The 26760-nt window shown below is 38.9% G+C and overlaps 1 protein-coding gene and 1 pseudogene across 12 annotated transcripts in view; one reads left to right on the top strand and one right to left on the bottom strand.

Moving 5' to 3' along the window:
* The window catches only part of Hmbox1 (homeobox containing 1), a 135016-nt gene that overhangs the window by 1982 nt on the left and 106274 nt on the right, over window positions 1–26760 (top strand). The window lies entirely within an intron of this gene.
* Window positions 21493–21747, bottom strand: LOC110325852 (annotated as a pseudogene).

Genomic DNA, 26760 nt, shown 5'->3' with positions numbered 1-26760 from the left:
AGTCTTGAATATTTAATGACATTACACCAGGAGAATTTAAGATCATACATTTTGTACTCCCTCAGTCCAAAATACAACTTCTTCAATCACTCTCTGATAATTTTGTGGTATCATAGACTTTTAAATCACTAAAAGAATAATTGGCATCATTTCTATTTTGACTTGAGAATTTCATGTATTATGTGTTTGGTCAAGAATGTGTTAGTTCTTGAGTTTTTCATCTGTTAGCTATGGGCTTTTAGATTCCATAGCATCACACTGGGATTTTATGGTAGGTTTAGTCTTTGATTTGAAATTTCTGCTGTTGATCATTCCCACAGATAAGGGGACTGTGTTTGCATGAAGTTGAGCATTAAGTATGTGAATGGACCTTAATATAATTTTGTACACAGTGTGCTGTTCCAAGCTGAGCCTATGGTTTGTTGAAGACCAGGATTTTCAGAATTACTTGTTTGAGGCTTTATCTTAACCTGAAACATTATTTTTCAAAAACTGGAAGAAAATTCCATGTTACAGCAAAATAATTGTTTACTTGTGTTTTTCCAAAATGTATTCTAGTAGATATTGAATTTTTAAATGTTTAATAATCATTTTAGATATGACAAACTAAAATGTTCCAACCTAGAAAAATGAGTGTTTTTCATCTACCCTTACCTTGAATTTTCTTCTTGTTTATTTTCATCAATGGAATTGTGAAGTTATTTATGGGAAAAATCATTCGTTAAACTTTTTCTGACTAGTAGTCTGGAAATAATGGCTCCATGTACACCAAATATTCCTTATATTCACTGGGCTGATTCTGTTGCATTTTGAGGACTGGGGCATTAAAATGATGAAAAGCCTTTACTGCAGACTAAAGCATAAAACACTCTCAGCATGTGGAAGTCATATGGTTTATGAAAAAACGGAGAGAATGGGGGCAGTGGTGCCTGTCCAGCCTAAAATTTCATCCCGTAACTGTAAAGACATATTTATTTTAATCTGATCATTTCTGGAAAAAAAAAAATCCGGCCTTTACATTATAGGAAGTTGAAAATGCAAGCTGTTTTTAACTAATCTGCTTTTAGTTCTGTGCACAGCGTACATACATGCAAAGCTGTTTAGTTGCAAAAGTGCATCAAGGAAAGGAACCCTTAGTAATGTGTTGAATGCCTTTCCAGAGGCCTCATCTGCACAGCTGGGTGTATTTCATCTTCTAGTCCAAGTGGAAACTTAATATCTCTGTTTTTCTAAGTTAAAACACACATTGTAACAAAGATCTCATTCTTCTGTTCCTGCAATTTTATACTAAGTGTTGATGAGTATTCTTGCTTGCTTCATGTATCTTGTATATTAAATTGTTCTTTTTAAGTCTCCTATGTGTTGTATTAGTTCTGGCTCAAGTTGGAAAGTTCAGTTGGCTACCTTATTTCTATCAAAAGCAAAGCAGATTTACTGTTGGTGCTGTTCATCTATTGCAGCTTTTGTATTGCTTTTGTAATCTGTTCTTTAAGCTTGGATTGTTTCTCTTGGGAATGATAAATTTATCAAGAAGGGGTGAACATTTATGGATTAGTCTTAAAAGCACCCAGTAAAAATGTGCTAGATTTGGTCTATTTGTTCCTGCTTTATTTAGATATTTTGGCTTCCAGAATCTTATTATTCCATTTTTTGGCTAGAATTTTCTGATAACAACTAGTTTTTCTTCTTTTCAATTTTATACAACTTTATACAAGACTGTCATGAATAAAAAGCATAGCACATCCTAGAGTGTTATGTATGCACATTCATATGGGTACTCAAATGTATATATGAAGTGTGTGTATATATGTGTGTCTCTCTGTATGTCTCTCTATGTGTATTTCAGACCTACAGCCATGAAACCAATCTGATCCACAAATAGCAGGGACTTAAGTGTAACCACCATTCATGCTGTCCACTTTATAGACAGGGACTTAAGTGTAACCACCATTCATGCTGTCCACTTTATAGATACAATGGAGGTTTCCTTATCAATGTAAACTATCATTTTAGCAGATTCTGCGAAACTACAGTTCCCTCATATGGGAGTCTATCAGTCAGACATTTTTCTGCAGCTAGTACTAAATAATTAGTGTGTGACTCAGATTCCTAGACACAGCTGTGCCCAAGATGGCCTTCACTTAGACTGAGGGCCCATCCATCATAGGTGCACATGAGTAGAGACTCTCTCTGGTGATTATCTCATATAAAACTTTAGGTTTTAGCTAATCACTGTTTATGGACTCTTATGATGTAGAAACAGCATTATGGGTTTATTTAAAAAAACAATTGTGAACAAAAGATAAAAATTGCAATTTAAGTTATTTATAAAGCAGTGGTTTAGCTTTGTTGTGATGGGCTATTTTCTTTATTTTTCTTTCTTTCTTTCTTTCTTTCTTTCTTTCTTTCTTTCTTTCTTTCTTTCTTTCTTTCTTTCTTTCTTTGAGTCTTAAGACAGGTGTACCTGATTCTTCCTTAGTCCATTCCCAGTCCATTTAGATTTTTATTAGCTTGTTTTTTACTGGATATATGCCCTGAAATATTTACTGGATATATGCCCTGACTAGGGTGGGTTTTGTTGTTGTTGTTTTTGTTTTGTTTTTTGTCACTGACATGGGTTGAGGTCAAATGGGAAGAAGAACCTCATTTGTGAAAATATCTCAATCAGATTGCCGCAGGCACGTCTCTGGGGCATTTTCTCTGTTGCTGGTTGATAAGGGAAAGATCCAGTTTACTGTATGCAGTGCCACCCCTGGGCTGGTGGTCCTCCAAAGTAAAAGAAAGCATGCTGAGAAAGCCATGGGGAACAAGCCTCCCTTGTGGCCTCCACTTCATTTTCTGCCTCCAGATTCCTGTCCTACTTGAGTTCCTTCCTTGATTATGGAAGTGTAAGTCAAACCCTTTCCTCCCCAAGTTACTTTTAGTCATGCTGTCTTTATCACAGCAGTCAAAAGCAAACTAAGGCAATATATTTAGTAGGTCTGTCCATCTTTTGTCCAGGGGCATATATATATATATATATATATATATATATATATATATATATAGTATTAGAAACATTAGTTACTTTTACTTTCTTGTTTAAGGGACAGTGTGGAGGTACAAAGGAACCCTGATTTTTAATGAATATAGTCACATTCTTTTTTGCATTTTATATATTTAGTGTGATACCTGCCATGGTGTACACACCATGGATTTAGAAGACAACTTGCAGGAGCTGGCTCTTTTCCTCCACTATTGTGGGTCCTGGGGACGGAACTCAGGTCCTTGGGCTTAGTAACAGATGTCTTTGCCTGCAGGCCCAAGATTCAGTTTTTATATAGGGAAAAGTCAAATATGGGTTCTGCTGAAATGAGACGGATGCAATACTGAAATTATCTGCCTTGTGATTTGGATAAGGATAGTGTTAATCCTGACGCTCTTGGTTTGGCTAGTCAAGCCTTGCAATCGTGAGATGGAGTTGATCTTGCCGTCTGAGTATACTCCTTTTCATTCTCTTGTTGTTCCCTAATTCATTGTTTCTGACTCATTACATCAGTCTTTTAACTAATCTTGTTGTATGCAGTTGTTTTTTCATTAGTCATTCTACACTGGTACCTGAGGGATCTTGCCAAAGTAAAATGTGAATTTGATTGTCAGCCATACTTTTCCTGTAATCCTTCAGTGGCTCTGCAGCCTTTCAAATAAATTCCAACTTTGAGTCATTCCACCTGTGTCAAAACCAGCTTCCACCACTGTGTACCCTTGAGCAAGTAATTTAAATGTCTGCATCTCAGTTTCCTCACCTGTAGAATGGAGGTGAGAAGAGAATCCACTTCATAGGATTGCCTCACATAAGCCCTGAGGGCACTTCTGCTGTATCATTTTAGTCATAAGGAGCTGCAAAAGTAGTAGGGAGCCCTGGCCCTTCATTCTGCTTCCCCTGTTGGCTATGCATGCACAACTTTAGTATCACACGGAAAGAGGGGAAGTAGCTTAGTGGTGCAGTGCTTGCCTTGCTTATGCAAGACCCTGACATCAACAGACATCCGAAGCAAACAGAACAAAACCTGGAAGCTGACATAGTACAATGTGTGTGTTTAGTGCTGTGCCACCATTTTGTCATGTTTAGTTCATGTCAGCATCACCAAATTTAGGCACGGAAATAATCCATCACCACACATAGGGAATGCTTGACCTCTTTGCTAGGTTCTTCTGTTTTGTAGTATAGCTAAGAGGAGAGGCTCTGTATTAGCTGCTTTTCTTTTTTAATTAGTTAGTTAATTGATAAATTTTATGTACACTGTTGCTCTCTTCAGACACACCAGAAGAAAGCATCAGATCCTATTTACAGATGGTTGTGAGCTACCATGTGGTTGGTGGGAATTGAACTCAGGGCCTCTGGAAGAGCAGCAGTCAGTGCTCTTAACAGCTGAGCCATCTTTCCAGCCCAATTAGCTGCTTTTCTATTGCTGTGATAAAACACCATGGCCAAGGCAACTAATAGAAGGAAACTTTATTTGAGTTTACAGTTGCCGAGAGATGAGGATCCATCATGGTGGGGAGGCATGCCTGCAGGCTGGCAGCTGGAGTCGAAGGCTGAGAGCTCACATCCTCTAAGGTTAGCACAAAGCAGAGACAGAAAACAACTCTCAAAGTTAATGGCATCCTTCTTCCAACAAGGATGTACTTCCTAAATTTTCCCAAATAGCATCTCCAACTGGTAACAAGTGTCCAAATATATGAGCCTAAGGGACATATTTTCATTTAAAACCCCACAAGTACCAATTGTTGGATCAGGAATTTCACTCTTTTGTCTCTGTAGTATTTCAGAAATTCTTTGGTGCAGATAGAAAGTTTTATGAAAAATAATTAGGTTTTCTTGTTATAAGAATTTGAAAACAGCATAGCACAGAACAAACCCTAGGACATAGTACTAGCAGTCAAGAGGGTTAAGAGTTCAAGGTCATCTTTTTATGAGGCCAGCATGGGCTATAAGAGACCCTGGCTCACAAAACCCAAAACAACAACAGTAAAACATGAATAAACTTTGCTTAAACAAATGATTATAGTGTTAGTACGCATTGTTAATGAAATCTAACAATAATAGTGAAATTTTCAGTAAATGTGTAAAATTAAGATGAATTCCTCCCTTCCAGCTTTTCTCTCTTCCCTCTCTTGATGCAGGACCTTGTTCTGTAGCCAGAGTGAACTCTTGATTCTCTTCTCTCACATTCTGACTGCTAGGATCAGAGGTGCTTGCCACTACACCCAGCTGATCCATTTCTCACCAAAGCAGAAAGTCTGTATTATTTGACCACATTACACCTATTCAGTGCCATGTTGGACTTGGGGTTAGTGCAGACCTGCCAGGTAGAGTGGAACACCTGCCGGCCGGAGTCTTGTTTTGGACTTAGAAGGAAGTTAGCTACAAAGAAAGTACTTTTGAAATTATTTCTGGAAAAATAAATGAAGATTTAAAGAATAAAGGAGAGAGAAGTTTAGGTACTGCTACCCTTAGTTTGGGTCCCAGAAGGATTTAACAGGTTAAAGCATAGTTATAGGGCTGCTTATCTTTGGAAGTGTGATTTAGAGAATTTTTAAATGTCACAGCTCTGTGATATTAACACAAGATAGGCCATGTGATTTTTTTTTTTTTTTGTCTTTGAAGTTTGAGGTATTTTTAATTGTTGGCATTGATAATTTGCTCTGGAAAAAAACCCCAAAGAATGAATTTGAAAGTTGTTTTGTTGGCAAGACTAAGATAAATATCAGTGAAGCTTCCTGGTAAGTCAGATTCAGCCATGCAAGGCTTTCAGCTACCCGCGGGTCCATTTTCTTCCTGATACTTGATTTTTCCTCCTTGTATTTATCTGATTTCACCTTTTTTTGTATATATTCTAAAATAAGTAAATAAATAATGTTTTAATGTATTAATTAGGAATTATTTGGCTCCAAAGAAAAATATAAGGGTATAGCTGCTTGAGATTGAAACTAGATGTTTTTTTTTTTAATTGTGTGTGTGTGTGTGTGTGTGTGTGTGTGTGTGTGTGTACATGCACTTACATATATGCTTGCCAGGGTGCATGGATAGAGGTCAGAGGAACCTAGCCTTTAAATGAAGAACATTGTTGGGAATCTTAGAAGCTAGTCTCTACCCCTTAGTCTGGAATATGGTTTCTTGTCTCACTTCCCCCTTCTGCTTCTGTCTGCCTTGCTGAGTTCTGTAGTCTCCTCTTCCCCATTACACTGACTTGTATATTATAGATGGGTGTGGTTTACTGTAGTGCTGTTGGAACTGATTCTTCAACTAAAGCTTACCTCTTAGTGGTGGAAGTATGGTTCTTTTTGTTCTGTTGACAGGGGAGGAATGTAAATGCACTGACAGTGAGTTTCATGTCTGTCCTTATTCTGTGTGGTTAGAGTGAGTAAAACTCCAGAGAAAATCATCTATAAGTGTGTTTTTGGGTCTTGTGTGCATGAGGTTCCTTGGTGGGATTGAATGGGGGCATTTACAGGCACCAAGTCTGAGAATGTATGCTGAGTGCTACTTGGTGATGCAGAAATGAATTCTTTGCCTTTATTCTCTTTTCTTCAAGAGTCAATTTGTAAGAAATGGCAAAAGAACCACATTGTACTTTAGCATTTTTTTTTAATCCTAGTCATCTCAGACAAGCCAGAAAGATGACAGAATAGTACTGTAGATGTAGCTTTAATTAAAGCAGCTTTTTCTTTGCTATTTCTCATCAAGTCCAAGGGCAATGAGGAATGTTAGGTGATTATACCTTCTATAGAATGACAACCATTTCCTTATAAAATCCCTTGTGAGTGAAAAGATAGGTCAGGGGTTAAGAGCACTAGCTGTTCTTTGAGAGGATCTGGGTTCAATTTCTAGGATCTATAAGGCAGCATACAGTTGTCTATAAATTCAGTCCCAGAGGATCTGAGACTTTCTTTTGGCCTCCTCCGGCCCTGTACATGTGGTGCACAGACATACATGAGACAAAACATTCATACACTTAAAATAAAATAAGATATTAAAAGATGAGTGCTGCCTGCTTTTTTTGCAGAGGACCCAAGTTCAATTCTCAGTACAGACATGGCTTACCATCTGAAACCCCATTCTCAGCATCTAATGTCCTTTTCTAGCCTCCATGGCTTCTGCATGCATGTGGTGCACAGACATACATGCAGGTGAAACAACTATATCCATAAAATAAAATAAAGGGGAAAGATAAGCTTTTGTGATAGGTCAAACAAAGCCAGTACATTTCTGCCTCCTACTTTAGAAGCGATAATCAGGACTTGAGCTAGTAAATCTACCATATAAACTATCTTGTTCTGCGGAGATTCGGCAGGGGAAGAGTTGGCATGTCTGTTCCGCACAGTATCCATCTACCGTATGTTAAATTTAACAGAAGAATCATAACGCCTAGGAAAGGAACTAGAGTTTTTTTTTTTTTTTTTGAAAGTTCTTCTCTCAATATTGTGGTTAACATGAATTTCAATACTGAAAACTCTAAATCCAAGTTTAGATGATTAGAAGTCAACCTAGGAATTTTAGATACAAACACAAATCAAGTATAGTCGGCTAAGAGTCTAGAAGAATCCAGTCCAATTACAAAGGAAAGGAGCTAAAGCAAAGTATTGTAAGCAAATGGGCTGCACCAAACGAAAGGATACCTCAGCTTTTATGCATAAGTATTGTCTAGAAAGAGTATTAAAGCGTTATTTTCCTGAGTGCTACCTCCAGATTTTTAGAATCTGGGATGAGTTTAGGAATGTGACTCATCGATAAACATACTAAATAATTCTAATTGATATAGGACACTTGGAGAATGCAGGCAGTATAGTGCTTGAATCCAAGGTAGAGGTGTGTGTGTTTATGTGTGTGTGTGTGTGTGTGTGTGTGTGTGTGTGTGTGTGTGTAATTAATTCCTTAGCCCTTCCCCCTTTAATGTATGTCACTATTCTTCTCCGTCTTGATTATTTCCAGACGGTTGAACTGCTGAGAAGCATGGACTTTGGAGTCGGATTGTTCTGATGTACCTCTAATCTTTACAACTTACTCTTTGTATAAACTTCCATGTGTCTCAGTATCTCCGTTTGTAAGCTAAGGTAAATAACAGTATCTGTTGGGACCAGTAAAATGGCTCAGTCAGTAAAGGTGCTTGCCTCCAGTTTGACAACCTGAGTTTGATCTCCAGCAACCACATGGTGAAAGGAGAGAGCTTCTGAAAGTTGTCTTCTGACCTTCACATGTGCATGTGTATGAACACACATGTAAAATAATAAGTAAATGTACTTAAAATAGTATCAATCTAATAGAATTCTTGGGCGTATTAGCATTTGCACTGTGCTTATGATAATGGTGGGCACAGATTAAAACAGCACATCATTACTAATGGTTCTGTGCTTCTGTTTCCAGGATCTGCAAGTCCTTCTTAGCCCTTAGGATTCTTCTGTAGTGCAGGCAATCCTTTCTAGCTAATATTTTATGTGTTTATTATCTTCTTAATTTTCTTTATATGTAGGACTTAATTACATCCCACATAAATACCTATTGAGATCATTGCAGCTTACAAACAGCCTTACTGCTTTGTCAGCACCCTCAGAATGATTTTCGTCGGGTTAGTCGTGTATGTATGGACTCTGAGTTCACATTGTGCTGTTGATAATTCTGATAATTTTTGACTCCTGTGCTTCTTAAAGCTTCTAATATTTTCTTTCCTCCTTGAATAGCATCTTATTTTCTTATCCCTAAAGATGTTTTCTGCGATACATTTAAGTGTGCTATCCATGCTCCCATGTTTTCAACATTTCCCCTCTTACTATTTGCCATGTTACTCAGTTAACACATCTGTATATCCTTGTCTTACCAGTTAGGATCTTATCTAATACGACCCAGTTAAATCCTTCCTCCTGAGGAAGCATTTTCCAGTGCATCTTGACATACTTTATGCCAGTCCATTTACTCTTAAGCCCTGCTTACAGACTTATTTATGATCCTAACTTTGTCTTTACTTTTAAGGCACATTGGGTTTTTAGTGGTTTAGCATCCATGCCTTGTGTCTGAAGGGACTCCTATCCTGAGTTTTGGATTTGATTCTCCTGCTGACTAAAGCCTTTGTGGTTCTCCTTTCTCACTTTTTCACTCTATCCGCTCTCAGTGTTCAGCAACAGCTGACAGGTCACTGTGTTTCCTTAATTTTCCTTAATTTCTAAACTTTTGGACATCATAAGTAACTGAACAGTCATTTACTCTGCCTGTCCACTTGCTAGTGAACTTTAAAGCTTCTGAAATGTCTGTGTAGCTGCTTTCATCTGGTGCTGTGGGCCTGCAGTGGCCTTCACTGGAGGGTTAGCAAGTGTTGTCCTTGTGCCTCTCCCACCTGCTGGGACCTGCTTCTCCTCTTCTTCTTCATCCCTTTGTTTTACAGCCTTTGCTTCTTAGGCCTTGGGAGTCCTGAGCCTTTGTTGGTATGTCAGAAATAGATAAGGAAAAGATGAGAACCCTGAAAATCAAGTAAGACGATCATTTTTTATTTTATTTTATTTTTTTATTTATTTTATTTTATTTTATTTTATTTTTTTGGTTTTTCGAGACAGGGTTTCTCTGTGTAGTCCTGGCAGTCCTGGAACTCACTCTGTAGACCAGGTTGACCTCGAACTCAGAAATCCGCCTGCCTCTGCCTCCCAAATGCTGGGATTAAAGGTGTGCACCTCCACTGCCCAGCAAGACTATCTTCCTTGGCAGTTCACTTGTTGAAGGATTGTGCTCTGGCTTCCTGGTAAGTGAACAAAAGTCATCTTTAATGACTTCATTTGAACAAGAGTGGTCAGGGAATGAAAACAAAGTTAATATAGCAAAAATCATTAAAAAGTGATTCCCCAAATATTTTATTTTAATAAAAATATATGGTCATTTGTTTACACTAACTGATCCAGAGCTGTATCTCTCAACTTGAGTAGTGGACAGTGCTTGTGGGCCGTTTTGATTGTCACTACCGGAGTAAAGGTGCTGAGGGCATCAAACAGTATCTCTCTATCCCAACAGAAAATTCTCCCATCCAAGCTAACAGTATTATTAGAGTCAAAAAACCATGATCTTGGGCCACAGTCTGCTATGACTGGCGTGCATGGATTAGCTATGTATATCAATCAGTTTGTCTTATATATACCATACATTTATGATGTCAAGTTTGAGGGTTTTTTTAATGAAAGAAGCACTTTTTTTTACATTTTTATTTTATGTGTATGCCTGCATATATGTCTGTGTACCAAGTGCATTCAGTACCCACAGAGGCTAGAGGAGGGTGTTGGACCCCCTGGAACTAGAGCTTCAGACAGTTGTTATCTGCCAGCTGAGTGCTGGGATTCAGTCTGGGTCCTCTTGAGAGCTGTACTGCTCCTAACTCCTGAGCCATCTCTCCAGCCCTAAAATGAAGTCCTTAAAGACCCAATCTGTGAGTCATATTTTAGTGTCTAACTTCCCCAAGTCTTTTACAGTAGTCTTGCATCTACTTTTCTTGTTTTCAGTAAACTATCTTAAATTGTATCAAAACATTTAACCTTTTTTTTTCCTCTTTGTAATATACTTTTTATAGAAACAAGTACTCTAACTCACATTTTGCCAGCTTAGACAATATATAATTATGTCCCACCATTGCAAGGTCATCTGGGACCTTGTGATGGAAGGAAGTCAGCAGGCCCTTGGCACACGAGGGAGTTTGTGAGGTGCTTGTTTTGTATAAGTCAGGGTTCTCCAAAGGAACAACTAATGGAGAGAATATATGTATATTAATGTGAGATTTTTCGATAGCTTTCATAGCACAGGCCAGTCTAGGTAGTCCAACAGTGACTCAGGCTGGAGAGCTGAGAAGCCATCTCAGGTCAGTCCATGTGGCTAGGTGCTTCAGCAGTACCAGGCTTGTGCCTTGGAGAATTCCTGGGGAGCTGCTGGTCTTCATTCTGTCTCGGAGGCCTCAAGTTGGTTCTAATATTGGTGAAGGGTTGCAGCAGCAACAGGATAGATGATTGCTTCGGATAAGCTTATCAAGAGAGTGCCTCACAGGTGAGCCCAGTGGGTTGCAAATGAGCAGATTCCTGCCCTAGTTCATTTGAAAACCAGGATTAGCCAGTGCACTTAGCTTCCCTTGTCAACTGTTTTAGGAAGGGTACCTAGATAGCATGATTATTAAATGAAGGTCAGCCAGGAGTTTATGAGTGAAAGCTAAGCTGAAGTATGGTTGTAAATTGTTCTCAAAGTAAGTTCACTGGTAAGTCTTTTTCTTATCTAATGAATAAGCACACCCCCAACTCTCTACCCCCAAGGACAAAACAAACAAAGCCCTCTATAAGCATAGAGTAACATTAAATTACAAGTGTAGTGCTTTGCCCCAGATAGGATTCATGAGGGCATCAGGGAGGAAAAGGGACAGTGAAGTCACCCATTATCTTTTTAAAAAGAGTAGTGTTCTTTGTTTTTGATGATAGGAATTTTAGAGAATCTTTGATTATTTGAAGTAACCAAGAGTCTATCTTTGAGGTTATTAAATCATTTTTGTTCTTAGTTCTAGTGAAAATTGTGAGAAAGACCAAATCCGTGATTGTCCAATTGAAGATAGTATTTTGGGGTGCACCTGGGCTGCCCAGCCTTTCCCTCCGTCAGGATTTTAGAGAGCAGCCCCTGCCTTCCTCTTGAGTTCCCTTTTATCAGAGAGATAAGTGTTCACAGAGAGGGCTGGCTGTTTGCATTGTTAGAAAGGTACAATGGAAGGGAAGGAACTGGGAAGGAACAAAGGGAAGGCAATCATGGGAATGGGGTCCCAAGGTTAGTGTGGGGGTGAAAAACATGTTTTGAAGTTTACCTAGATCTAAGAAACAGGAACTTACTTTTAATTACAGATAGAAACCTTAACTTGCAGGGACTTGACACAGGAACTTATTCTTTACCTACAAACAGAAATTTCAACCTGCACAGGACAAAGGAAACTTTAACTGTCTTAGCTGCAAACAGAAACCTTAACCTGCAAGGTCTATTGTTCCTGTTTTGGTCTTCAGCTAGCTAGCTGCTTTCCTGGGGGCTTATTTAGTTAGTTACTTCTTTTCCTGGTTCTTGGAATGGAATCCCACTGTGTGTGTTTCAGAGGGTGCTACTAGCTGGTCTTAGATCCTATTTGACAACTCTATTTTAAGCCCAAGCCAACTTCTATGATTTTTTTGTTTGTTTGTATTACCTTCACTTAGACCTTTGTATTTTGAACACCATCAACTAGTTTTCTGCCTTTTACCAAGTTATTCTTTTTTTTTTTTTTTTTTTTTTAAATCTGTTTTTAAAGATGGTATCTGGCTATGTATGTTCCAGGCTGCCTTTTAGCGCCAGTTCCTCTTGTCTCTATCAGCTAATTATTGGAATTACAGATGTGTGCTGCCACTTCTGACCTATATTTTTACATTCTCTCCTTCCCTTTTTCCTTCTCACTTCCTTTTCCCTCTTTTTCTCTTCTCCCCTCCTTCCTCCCTTCTTCCATGCTAGAGATTGAAACCAGATCTTGAACATATAAGCACACTATCACTAAACTACATTCTTAGTTCCTGATAGATGAAACACAGAACCAACAGTAGCTTGTGGTCTTTTGTGTCTTATCCCTTTGACTTAACGTAAATTGTTGAAGTTCATGTGTAGCAGGTATTGCTATACCTTTCCTTTTTATTGCTTAGTATTTCCATTGTTTATAAATGTGCTTGTTCAGTAGCTGATGGGTAATTTAAGAACATTAAGAATATTGCTTATATAAAGAAAATATCCAATTAAAAAAAAGATTATTGTGTATGTGACATCTGCTCACAGTTCTCTTATGTTTTCATTTATCTTGGGTGGGTACCTAAGAGTGGAAGTTTTAATTTGAATGTTATATTTTTAAGAAACTAACAAATTGTTTTATTTTATTTTTCGTTTTTTTGAGAAGGGATATCAATGTGTACTCTGGCTGTCTTGGAACTCACTATGGAGACCAGGCTGGCCTGGAACTCAGAGATCCACCTGCCTCTGCCTCTTAGTGCTGGGACTATTTTCTCATTAGTGGTGAATGGCTACAGTTTCTCAATCTGTGTTGTCATTTGTCTATCTTTGTGCTTGTGTGTTGGTTGCAGATTTTTCTGCATCCTTGCTAGTGTTCCTTGTCTGTTTATGATGGAGGGATGCTACTCTTTCACACCCTGGCTGACACTTGTAATTGTCTCCCACTCTCTTTAAGGCCAATCTCATGGGAGTGATGTAGCTGATAATGGGCATATTTTTGTGTGAGGTGCCTGCTCAGGTGTTCATCTTATGGTTGCATCATCATCCTGTGATTGAGTTCTAAGAATTCTTTGTTTTCAATGTATTTTTGTTTGTTCTTGTAAACAGAAAATTCACATATACCTTTTTAAAATCTCTGTCTTACTACTTTTCTCTCTTGCTTTCTTTTTTCTGTCCTTAGTGAATTTTTTGTTTGTTTGTTTGTTTTGTTTTTTCGAGACAGGGTTTCTCTGTATAGCCCTGGCTGTCCTGGAACTCACTTTGTAGACCAGGCTGGCCTTGAACTCAGAAATCGGCCTGCTTCTGCCTCCCAAATGATTAAAGGCGTGCGCCACCACCACCCGGTCTTAGTGAATTTTTAAGGGAGAGTTTTTCAACTCAATAAAATTGATGCTCATTTCAAAGATTAGAGGGGACAATGAATTGATAGACCAATGACAAAGTATCTTACCCTATTCTTTATCTTTCCTTTGGAAAGTACTTAAATCCTGTCATGGTGGCCCATATTCATGGTGCCAGTACTTAAGAGGCAGAGGCAAGAGGATACAGAACTAGAGCTAGACACACACACACACACACACACACACACACACATTGAGAGACAGAGACAGAGACAGAGAGACAGTTTAAAACAAAACAGAAGTACTCCAGTCGTCCTGCCTCTGCTAGCTTATTGACACTGTCTATGTCAATTTCAAACCTCATGTCTCGGCAGCCATTTCTACTGTACATATCTTTTGTCGTAGTTACTTGAATGGTCAGATGTCGTAGGTGGAACAACAGACACTGACTGTCCTATATAAGCTAAAAGTATATTTACTGGGCTAAGGATGTAGCTCAGTTGATAGAATGCATGTTTAGCATGCATGAAGCCCTAGGTTCTATATCTAGTGTCAATTTGGCACACTGCTGTCACCCCAGCACTCTGCAGTAGGATGCAGGAGGATCAGAAGTTCAAGGTCATCCTGAGCTATAGAGTGCATTTGAGGTGAGTCTGGGATACCTGAGACCCTGTCTCAAAGAAAGGAAAAAAGAGCAAGCTTATTGCATGAAGTTAGGAATCTTTCAGAATTTTTAGCAAGACTACAACAGAATGCCTCTAATACAATGGGAGGACTATGAGAGGTAGCTCCTGGCAGAAACCACAACCAGAGCCAGCCATAGGTGTGCTCTGGTTAGAACAGCAGCATTGTTGCTACATACAGTTGCTGGCAGTGGTATGGCACTCATGGTGTTCATCATACTTGGCCTTGGTGAAGCTTCGCAAGAGGCCCCTTTCTGGTTGTTTGGGACACCAGTTCTCAGCATATGAGGCACGTGTGTTTGCCTATACTCCACAGTCAAAGGACATTCAAATTTCAGTCTTTTATATTTTTTAAAGCTTCTTGATAGGAGTCAGAGTCCATCTTTTAGTCCTTAAAGAAATTCAGGTATTTATCCAACTTAAACTGTAAATCAAATGAAGTTCCATGGACCCAGTTTTACATGTGGGTACCGCTGTATCTCCTTTCTCCTTCCCAGACATTATTGATTATTCTCGCTGTGTTTCCTGATGCAAGCCACAAGCGTCTGGTGTACATGCTTACTCATCTTCAAAACTGAAATCTGTGAACAAGTTGTGTTCTTCTAGCTTGATATCTCAGCTATCCTTGTCATTAATAACCCCTTCCCACCTCAAAGACTTTCTTCTTTGGCTGCTTTTATTCCCTGGTTTTGTTTTTCCTTCTTTGTCTCTTGTAGGTGACTTCTTGTCTGCCCAGGCTTCAGGTTTCTCAAAGCTCTACTCCAGCCCTGATGTGTTTCCATTTTTGATTTGTTTTGTTTTAATTCACATGTACTTAAGCAGGCTCATCAAATAATAGAGGAGCCCAGGCCTCTGTGAATATCCAACTAAACTTTTTCTCTCAACTGTCTCATGTACCTCAGTTACAACTTCTGAAATCACACTTGGGTTTCTCCCTTCCACCATTGCTGTAGCGCAGTGCTTCTCAGCCATCCTGATGCTGTGACCCTGTAATACAGCTAGCTCATGATGTGACCCCCAACCATAAAATTATTGTTGTTGCTGTTGCATAGCTGTAGTTTTGCTGCTGTTATGAATCATAATGTCAGTATCTAATGTGCAGGATATCTGATAGGTGACTGCCAAAGGGATGGAGGCCTACAAGTTGAGAGCTGTTGTTCTATAAGAAGTGGCACCAGTAGTTGGACACCTGTTCCCACTAGCAAACTGGCATTCTCTGCCTCTTACTTCCTTCACATCTTCTCAATTTTATTTCCAGACAGCTTCTGGTTATCACAATTTCTCTTTTCCTCATACATGTCACTCATGCCTTAGATGCCATCAGTAGTAGCCTGAAATAGTTATCACACAGAAGAGTCACGTGGATAATGTTATTCTTAAATTGTTAGTTCCTGCCCATATGAGGAAGCTGCACAACCTAACGTGCCTCCTGGGACTGTTCAAGGCCTTGCTCTCTGATCTCCAGTGTCATTATTTCTGTTTTCGTCTGGATTTTGATGGTCTAGTTTTATTGAACCTCTTAGCTGGCAAACTTGTCCCTGTTGTAGTTGTCCCTCACATGTGGGAGGAAGTTAGAAATTCAGCCTACTTAACTGTTTGTAGAAGTAAAGTTTTCCAACAGAATCCTCCTTTCTGCCTTTTATGTGGTAGGGGCTCTGCTGTGCCAGGGGAATGTGTGTGTGGAAGTGCCTTTTACTGCTCCTGGTAGAGACCCACATCTTCCTGGAGGTTAGTGTAGCAGCACAGTGAAACACCTTTGACATCTCAGCTAAAGTGAAGCCTCAGTGGCAGTTGAGTTAATAAGTGAATATCTGATTTCACGACAGTAAAAATGTATTTCCTTTCTTTATTATTTCAGTGAGAACTTCCCTTATTAAAATGTATTCTCCTTTATTTGAGACAGTGTTATATGTGTAATATCTGTGTAATTCAGGAATGAAGTAGTTTATAAAAGCTAGCTAGTGTGTTATACACATGCATAGAGAAAGTAAAAGAATGGCCATGAGAATTCTACTGAACATACTGTTATTTTTTCAAAGATGGCATTACAGATGCTGCTGGAATAAAGTAGGAGCTACGATACTTTCAGTTGGAAAATCACAAATTCTTTGAAAAGTAACTTTATAAATTTATTTATTTTAATACAACAGAAAAATCTAGGACAGGAAAAGCTATGTAAAAGCTGACCTAGTGATACTAACATATCTTATGAAATCTTGTGTTTTGGTTATTTTGCTATGACTAGCATTCTTAACTTCCTACAGCAGCTCTGTCTAATAGAAACAGAATGGAAGGGGCTGGAGAGATGGCTCAGGGGTTAAGAGCCATCTGGTTGCTCTTCCAGAGGACCCAGGTTCGATGCCCAGAACCCACATAGTAGCTCACAACCATACAGATTTAACTCCAGTGTCAGGAGATCTGTTGCTCTTTTCAGGCCTCCATGGGCACCAAGCATGCAAGTGACACAGACACACATGCAGACAGTCACTCTTGAACATAAAGTAAAAAATTTAAAACATTTTTAAAGGAAATATAATGGAACATTTTAAATTTAAATGTTCTAGTAACTACATTTCAGCAAATAAAAAGAAACATTTGAAATTAAATTGAAAGTCTTTTATTTAACTCAGGTGTCCAGTACGTTACTATTTCAGCATGTTCTTGGCGTTAAATGACTAGGGAAACGTTTTATATTCCTTTCTTACATAAGTCTTCAGCATTAGTATTTTACTTTGAGAACACGTTTCTTTTTTCCTGAGTACGTTTTCAAAGCACAGCAGCAGGCACTTTGAGTGGCTCCTCCTGAGTGGAGCTGCTTGGGCAATGGCAGCAGGGCTCTATTTGGGGGCCTTGTGGATGAAATGCTCTGGAGGATGCAGTGCAGTCAAAACCCTCTGTGGGAGAATGATGTCAGCACTAAGGTTTCTCTTTGGGTTTTCTTCCAGAAGTTTTGTGATTTGGGATGTTATATTTAGGTCTGTGATGTATTTTGAATTAGTTTGGTTTTTTTTTTTGTTTGTTTGTTTGTTTTGTTTTGTTTTCAGTGTTTACACACAGAGTTTCTCTGTGTAATCCTTCCTGGCTGTTCTGGAACTTGCTTAGTGTAGACTGGGCTGGTCTTGAATTTACAGAGATCTTGCTGGGCTGAAGAGATGGCTCAGCTGTTAAGAGCACTCACTGACTGCCCTTCCTAAGGTCCTGAATTTAAATCCCAGCAACCACATGGTGGCTCACAGCCATCTATAATGAGATCTGACACCCTCTTCTGGTGCGTCCAAAGACAGCTACAGTGTACTTAAATATAATAATAAATAAAACAAAACAAAAAAAAAGATTTTACAGCAATCCACCTGTATCTGTCTCCCAAGTGCTGGAATTAACAGTGTGAGCCACCACCTCCCAGCTGAGTTAGGGCTTCTTGTTGTTGTTTTTAATAAAAGCTTTAAATATTCCCTGAGGTTGCAGTTTTACACACGGATGTCTTGTTCTCTCCTCAGGTGTTGAAAAGGCCATCCCATCTACCTTGTGTTGCCTTGGCACCTTTGACAGAATCATGGTGATCTTTCTTTGTGTAGCCAAACATGGCTTAGAATCAGCATGTCATAAGGCTGTCAGGAATTCTCACTGGCTCTTAGTAGTTAGCAGTGGCTGTATCTTAGAAACACTCGGTCTCCTGACTGCTGCGTACTTACAAGTTCCATGAGCTCTTTCCCTCTTAAGGCTTGCTTGCTTGCTTGCTTTCTTTCTTTCTTTTTTTTTTTTTTTTTAAAGATTTATTTATTATATGTAAGTACACTGTAGCTGTCTTCAGACATTCCAGAAGAGCAGAAGAGGGCGTCAGGTCTTGTTACGGGTGGTTGTGAGCCACCATGTGGTTGCTGGGATTTGAACTCTGGACCTTCGGAAGAACAGTCGGGTGCTCTTACCCACTGAGCCATCTCACCAGCCCCTCTTAAGGCTTTCATTGATGCACAGATTCTGTATCTCTGTGTTAGATTTTATGGCTCGGTGCTATTGTGAATGATACTTAATTTTTAAAAAGATTTATTCTGTTTATCTATATAAACATTTTGCCTGCATGTATGTATTATGTACCACATTCATGGTGCCTGAGTTCGTCAGCTTGGATCGTTTTGAACTAGTGGTGAGCCAACATGTGGGTGCTGGAAACTGAATTCGTGTCTTCTGTAAGTATAACAAGTGCTCTTCAACCACCGAATCATCTCTCCAGCTCTGTAAATGGTAAATTTTTACTCTTGGGCTGAAGAGATGGCTCAGTGATTTTTTTTTTTTTTTTAAGAGCACTGACTGCTCTTCTAGAAGTCCTGAGTTCAATTCCCAGTAACCACATGGTGGCTCACAACCATCTGTAATGGGATCTGATGCCCTCTTCTGGTGTGTCTGAAGACAGCTACAATATATGTGTGTGTGTGTGTACACATATGTATATATGTGTGTGTATATGTATAATAAAATAATTCTTTTTTAAAAAAAAGAAAGAAAAGCAAATCCATTAGATTTTTAGGTCATTAGAAATGCAGTTGATTTTTCTGTATTGTCCTTGTATCTAGCAGCTTTGCTGAATTCATATACTCAAAGATTTGGGTTTTCTCTTTCTATGTCTCTTTCTCTCTCTTTTCATAGAAACTTTGAGTTTTTAATATTATAATCATCTGTGGATAGTTTATGTTTTTTGGTTATTATATTGACTAAGGCTTTGGGTATGATGCTGCCGAAGAGCTGTTAGAGCCACAGACTCTGTCTTGTTTCAGTATTGAGGAAAAGTCTTCCACCTTTCATGATTAACTATGATATCAGCTGCATTAGTGACAGGATGCCTGTTCTGTTTCTAGCTCATTCTAGCTTTTGGACATGAGCCTCATCAAGTGCTGTTTCATTCCTATGTAGTCGCCTGTGACTACACCTTCTGATGGTGTAGTATTTGCTCATGCACTACTAAGAATCCTTTTCATCTCTCTCTCTCTTCATGAGGAATAAGAGCATGTATTTCTCTTACCTTGTTACTTAATTTTCTGGCTTGTACATTAGGATAATTTTTGACCTGTGAAATAGTTTGGGGAATGTTTTCTTCTAGTTCAGATTCTGAAGTAAATTGAGAAAACCTCATTGTTTTCTCTTGGGATGGTTAGTCAAGTTGGCAGTGAAGTCATCCTGGTGAAGAATTTTCTTTGTTGGCATATTTTCTAAGTGCAAATCCAATTTCTTAAATAGGTACTGGGCTATATAGGTTTTGGGTTTTTTTGTTTGTTTGTTTTTTGTTTTTTGGTAGTTTATATATTCAAGGAGAAGGTTCATTTCATCTAAGTTTTTTGGGGTGTGTGTGAAGGACAGAGGTTGACATCAGGTGACCTCCTCTGTCACTCTGTATTATTGAGATAGGATCTTTTGCTGAACCTGGAGTTTACCCATTCTGCCTCACTGGTTGGGCATCATGCTTCAGGAATCTGCCTGTTTGCTCTGCTGGTGTGAGGTTTATAGAGGTGAGGTGTGCTGTCATGTCCAATGTTTCAGGAATTTCATACATAACCGCACTGTATTTTCATCATATTCACCCCTCATTCCTCTCCCTTACTCCTCTCAGGTCCACCCTGATCTCCTACCCCATTCTAACTTTTGTCATTTCCTCTCTCTTTTTTAAAAAAATAATCCACAAGTTCAATTTGTTCTACGCATACCTATGGGTGTGGAGCCATTCTCTAGAGTATTGTCACCCTACCAGGGATCACACAAACAAACTGACTTACCTCTAGAATCAATAACTACCAGTAGCTCGCCAGTTTGTAGGGAGCTCTTGAGCTTTTCTCTCTCTAAGAAGGATGCTGTTTTAAGTCCGTCCTATTCTTGTTCTTGCATATAAGCAAAGACATGCTAATTGGAACTCCTTGACATTTATCCTGTTACTCTCTCACTAGCATAATAGGAAAGATGCAGTTGCTACAACATGATGGTACATGGCTAGATTATGTTACGATTTAATGAGTTTGTGTAAGCATATGGTGCCTTACACCATTTTGACTGGTACTCTTATTAGCTGGGGTTAAACGTTCCTACCAAGTGTCCCTCATCCCTTAGTGGCAGAATGGCCTGTCTTAGACACTGCTGCCACACAGGGCCTTCTCTGGCATCCTTTCTCCTGAGGTAGTTTGAGTGAGAAAATAAGACTATGTAAATGTAATAATCCACAGGTACCAAGCACTCTTACTGCTATCAGAAATTTATTCTTTCCCCTATGCCAGCCTTAGCTTTTAGCCAAACTCACCTAGTTTGTTCCTGTGATTTTTTTTTTTTTTTTTTTTTGGTTTTTCTTTCCTTAGCATCTTTGGTACAGTACTTCTGAGTCTCTGGACTGCTCTGCTCTCCTCTTCTTATCTAACTTTATGGTCTTTTTTTCCTCCCAAGCCTAACTGTAACCAACTTTATTTAGGATACATTTCATAAACAATCATGGTATTTCAGGTAGGATATGGTCAGACAATCAACAGTATTCCAAATTCCCTTCTTGTATAGACTACCAAAATCAGAAAGCCACTATAAAGCCCAATGAAGTCTCCATTCGATGCTTTGAAAGGGGGGAAGTAGCTTAGTATGAGGCTTGACATCTCACAGCAAGGATGTTGTTTAACAGCTTTTCACAAGCTGACCCTGACTTTCAGGAAAGGAACATGGCAGAATTACCAATCTGAAGATCCACAATCTTTTATAAATGGAACTAGTGCTCTTCTGAGAACACTCAAACTCCTAGTAGACTGGAAAACCAGTTTTGGGGTCCAGGTTCCAACAGGTCCTCTGGTTTTAAGGGAATTAAGTCTATGTTGATAGTGCAGGGGGAAGAGGATATAAAAATGAATATAGAATTTTCCCAGACCACAAGGCATTTTGTTCCATTGTGGCCACCTATGTCAAGACCAGGACGTCTTTCCTGGGAACCAACAGGAGCCTTTCAAACTTATCAGGGAAAGATGTTTTCCGTCATCAGTCCAGCTTGGGAGATATTTTGTTAGTGACACACAATCCTTCCCCCCAACAATGAAGTGTTTTGTGTGCTAACAATATAGCTTTTTTAAAAAAGTAAAACTAAATTTAGCACTTTGATTAAATTTGATGAAAAATAGTATTCTAAACTGTACAGTCACTAGAAGTACATAGTTATAAAAATGCACACATGTCATTTGGCATCTCCAGCACCTTCAGCTTCCTGTACCTCATCTGTTTTGTGTCTCCATTCTCTGTAGGATTATTGACATTCTTACCACCATTGGCTTTCCCCTTCATCTCCCTTCTTTGCAGAAGCTGTTTTAGGCTTGGGCTCTGGCTTTGGAGAAGCAGATTTAACAGATAACCTTGTAGATCTTCTCTGTGGCTCATCTTCCACCTTGCCTTTATTTCCTTTAGCATCCCTTTCAGCCTTTCTTTTGGGCATGGCAGGGGACATTGGCGCTGAGCACTGAGCTTGGGGATACAGTGCACTGGTTTGATCCATCTGGGGGTCATCCTCGATGCTTCTTCCTCCATGGGTTTTTAAAGTTCATTTATTTGACGATCATTCTCATCCATGAAACAGTTGTGGCTCATGTTATAGGTACTATTTGTTATTCGGCCTTTGCTTCTGACATAGTTGGTTACTTGTTTTTGAGATGTCACCCAGGCTTGTTTTGAATTCCTTTCAGTGATCCTCCTGCTTTGGCCTCATGGGTGGCTTGGACCACAAGTATATACCTCAGTGTGTGTGTGTGTGTGTGTGTGTGTGTGTGTGTGTGTGTGTGTGTGTGTGTGTGTGTGTGTGTGTGTGTGTGTGTGTGTGTGTGTGTGTGTGAAGTATTGAATGTTCCTGTGTGTGCAATAAAGATTGATTACAGGACAAGTACTCTACCACTGAGCTGAGCTCTAGCCCTGATTTTCATCCTTTATTTATGTATTTGTGTATGGTCAATAATTCTGGAGCACTTAGATTCATAATGTCAACCAGAGTTGACATAAGGGTTCCAGAACAGAGCAACTGTCAATCAGAAGTCAAACCAAGAAGCCATAGTAATCTCTTGCTCTTCTGCACCCTGTCATGTAACAGCCTCTGTTACTAGAGAACTGGGAGATTGCCCGGGTACTTGGGTAAGGAAAGATTAGGAACACCTTCCCTGGGGCACCTTCCAGACAGTACATGAAACAGATTACAGGAGAGAGCTATTGAGTAATTTTTAAATGAAATGACAGTAAGAAAATAATGTCCATTTTGAGAGAATAGCAAGGAAGACAAGAACAGAGAACTGGTCTTCTATGAGAGTAGTACTGGCGTTCAAGTTCTGAGCTAACTCTTCAGCCTAAGAAACTATAATTTGATAGCACTAATAAGTAGAATAAGGTATAAAGGTTGTTTAATAGACCATTTCAAATGGTGTGCCACTTAACACTTGAATAACAAGAATGAACTAGCTGTGAAAAGTGCATTTTAGACAGGCCATGCACGGTGTCTCAAAAAAATGGTAATGACTTTGAGAAACAAGCTTCCTGAGCCTAGGTCATGGTGAGTGAAGAATAGAAGCCAAATCTTGTAAGAAAGTGTGAATATACCTTAGGAAGGGATTGCATTTTATTCCATGTGCAATGGAAGCCACTGTGGGACTTTAGATGACAAATGCTGTGGCTGCCCTTGAGAAGGCTGGTAAGCTGTTTCCTAAGTCACTTTCCTTCTCACTGCACCGCCCAGGAGCTCTAGCAGACACTACAATTGTAGAGATCCACATGAGAGAGAGCTTGCAGTCTTCTGTCTTAATCGTAATCAAAGATTAGGTGTTTGGTAAATACTTTATTATTTTGAAGAAGTTATTTTCATGCATATTTGACTGAGTTTTGTTATTGTTTTTAAATCATGAATTGAATTTTTTTATACTTATTGAAATGGTCATAGACAACCTGTTAATATGGTAAAGCACTTTAAGGGATTTGGAGCCATCTTACACTGTCATTGTGTTTGTCGGATTGCAGGAACCTTTTGTTTTACTGGACTTAGTTTGTCATTTTATCATTTCCTCGTATTTTATTAAGGTTCCCTGCCCATGTTCCCAAGGGAAACTAGCACATGGATTGCTTTGCCCTTAATGTATTTGACTTGATGTTACAATGATACTTGCCCTGTCTGTTGAGTTGAAAAATGCTTGCTTGCCTTCTGTTTTCTGAAATAGCTTATATGAATTGGCATTATTTCTAACTTAAATGCTTGGGAGAATTTACCGTGAAGCCCAAAAGCTGAACAGTAAAAAGAATTGATAAGTTTTATTTAATCAAAACCTTTTCCTCTAAAAGCATGATTGAATAACAATAGGGTCATATTACAAATGGATGTGTGTTGAGATAGTTATGATTTGTAGCCTAATTTTGGGATGTGTCTCCAGTGGAGTGTGGAATGGCCTGTGCTGAGAGCGTAACTCAGGAGCCTTTTGTACACAGTTCTAACTCATGTTAGAAGATACTTGTGAATATACTGTTAAATTACTGAGGGGCTTTTAGTTTGTTTTTAATGTCCTTTGAGCCCCAGTTTTCTTCTGTTGTGAGATGAAAACACTAACATTGCACCATGGGATCACCATGATAGTCAAGTGAAGAAACAGACACTAGTAGTGTACGAAGTGTTACTGCTGTTGCTTTGCCCTTCTCATTAGTTACTGTCATTTATATGTGGTTGATCCTTCATAGTTGCTCTTTTTCAGAAAACTAACTAGTTATATCTTAAGGAGAGTCTAAAATAATTTTTAGTCTTTTAATAGATATATAAATTCGAATTTAACCTTCTGATTCTTGATGACTGTGGGAATCAGAAGTAGATGTAGCCAAATTATTTTCATTTTCTCTTTAAGGAAAAACCAATCACACTATCTGTCATTGTGTACACTCTTTAATTTATGCCAAGCTAGCCCCTTCTACCTGCTACTTTTATGAGCAATTGAAAGTTGAAATGCAGATACAGTAAGTAGTAATCATTTCTTATTGTACAGGGTTAATATTATGACATTTTAAGGATATATGTTATATAACTGAACCAAAACAACAAACTAATCATCAATCATTAGTGAATTGTTTTGCCTGAAAAATTCCTCTACTTTTTGAGTTTTAATAATATTCCATAATTTATAAAGTCTACATATCCGCTGTGAGAAAAGAAAAATAGTTACGTGGTTCTCAAGAAATTCTTAGGTATTTTGAGCCATAAAGAGAATAATTTTATGTCAAGTGAGAAAACCGAGTGGCTTCACAGACCCACTCGATTGTGGCATAGAGAAAAATGAATATTTTCAGTATTTAGAAAACCAGAGACTCAGCCATGTACTGCATATTTAAACTTTCTACAGTATATATTTATTTCAGCTTATGTGAGTGTTTGCCTGTATGCATGTATTTGCACATGCATGCCTGATGCCTTTGGAGGTCAGAAGAGGAAATTTTATCCCCTGGAACTGAAGTCACAATAATAGTGTGAGCCACCATGTGGGTGCTGGGAACTCAACCCAGGTCCTCTGAAATAACAGCAAGTGCTTTTTCTTGTTGAGCTGTCTTTCTAGCCCAAGGCTCTTTTTCTATGATAGATCAGTGAACCACAAAGCTATAAACAACAGCTCTGGGGATGAAGCCTCATATCGATATAAAACTGTGGCTTAGCAGAAGTGCCACCAGCACCACTCATTTATTATACCTTTTCTCCTACACCTAGCTCAGTTGCTATGTAGTGGTTTTTTGACATTTATCTGTACATTTTTCATACACGCTTGTGTATCCATTTGACATTCAAATGCCCCACAGTGTAGGTAAGGCAGGTTTATAGACACTTAAACACAGGAAAATTAAAAGCAAAATAATAAAGTAGAGATAGACTCCAATGATGTGGAACTCCTGGTTCAATGCTTGTTGAAATATTTGTAGATCATTATTTGTCTCCTCACTCACTTTTTTTTTTTTTTTTTTTTTTTTTTTTAACTAAGTAACAGCCATGCTCCAGGAACTGTCTCGGGTAAAAGGAACATAATAGAGAACAGAGACATACGTGGTTTCTACCTTCCTGAAGCTTCCAGTGTAGTAAGGATTATTATTTAAATAGCCATACAGATGCCAAGCTATTGGGTACTGCCAGGTGCTATGAAAACTTAGACTGTGGAGAGTTAACCTTGTCAGATTGGCAGGAAGGGGTCCCTTGGGTAATGATAAAGTCCAGGTCTGAAGGCTAGGTATCACATAAAGAAAAGAACTGTCAAGCCCAGACACATGGGCTATCTTGTGCAAAAGAGCCACCATTGCAGGAGGGGACACGCAGACTGTAAGAGAATTGAACGAGAGTGGGAGTTGGCATAGAGATCACAATGTACTGGGTTCTGACCACCAAGGCTGAGGAACCGGTGTTTGTTTTAATGAGTTCCCTGTGTCATGTAGACATGTTCACATCTGAGTGACTCTGGCTTTATTATACCTGTGGCTTCCTAGTTCACCCAGACAGTTCACAAAACTAAGGGATCTACTAACTCCATGCACAAGTCATCAGGTTACCTCACGCAGAGAGGCTTGTCACTTTTAGGGAATAAAGGAAGAATTCACCAAGCTGGCGACCTTTGGCCTAGGTTTTATTAATGGATTGACTTTCCACAAAGAAGCTACTGTAAAGAAATGAAGAGAGAATGAAATGCTACCCCTTGCTGTAAATACTTTGTATTACTGTAGCCCTTCTACTGGCATTTGTTTCTAGAATATCATTCCCACACAGTCTTAACGTTACAGAAGTCTGGTAGTTTCTAAAGCTTTGTTTAGTTAGATCTGTGCTTGTCCTATTAGGTTAGAGCTATAGGCATCATTTTCTGTTTTGCGGAGAAAACCAGATGTGGCAGGTTGGTTTGTACATAGTCACATTTCAACACTTCCCAACCTCCATTTCCCAACCACTGCAGTGAGGAATGGATAGCAAAGTCTGTTGTCTGGAATGTGAAATTGATGGAGTATGAACTCTGCTAATAACCTGAGATAAAAGACAGCTGCCTTGGCTTTAGTGAAGGGAAGGTGAGTGGGCAGGAGAAGCATTTTCAGTGAAAACAGAGGGTGGTGTTCGGAGAAGCAGAAGTAGGATAAAATGTCTCTGGTGACACATTATTTTGCTTTGCTTAAAATTAAAATTTTCCTGTGTTTAAGTGTATGTAAAACCTGCCTTACCTACCTTGTGGAACATTTGAACATCAAATGAATACATGAAGGTGTATGAAAAATGTAGAGGTAAGAATCAAACAAAATTATGCTGCCTAGCTCCTGAGATGGGTAGACGAAAACCAGGGTATAGTAAATGAGTTATGCTGGTTTCATTTCTGTTAAGCCACAGATTCATATCAACATGGAGTTTCATCTCCAGAGTCTCAGAAGTGACTCCCTGCTAATCTTAGAAACACACTTCTTCCTGGCAATATTCATC

This window comes from Mus pahari, chromosome 8 (genome assembly GCF_900095145.1).
Source record: "Mus pahari chromosome 8, PAHARI_EIJ_v1.1, whole genome shotgun sequence".
NCBI classification, from domain to species: Eukaryota; Metazoa; Chordata; class Mammalia; order Rodentia; family Muridae; genus Mus; species Mus pahari.
The sequence above is the reverse complement of the archived record's forward strand: the minus strand, read 5'-3'. Positions and strand labels throughout refer to the sequence as shown.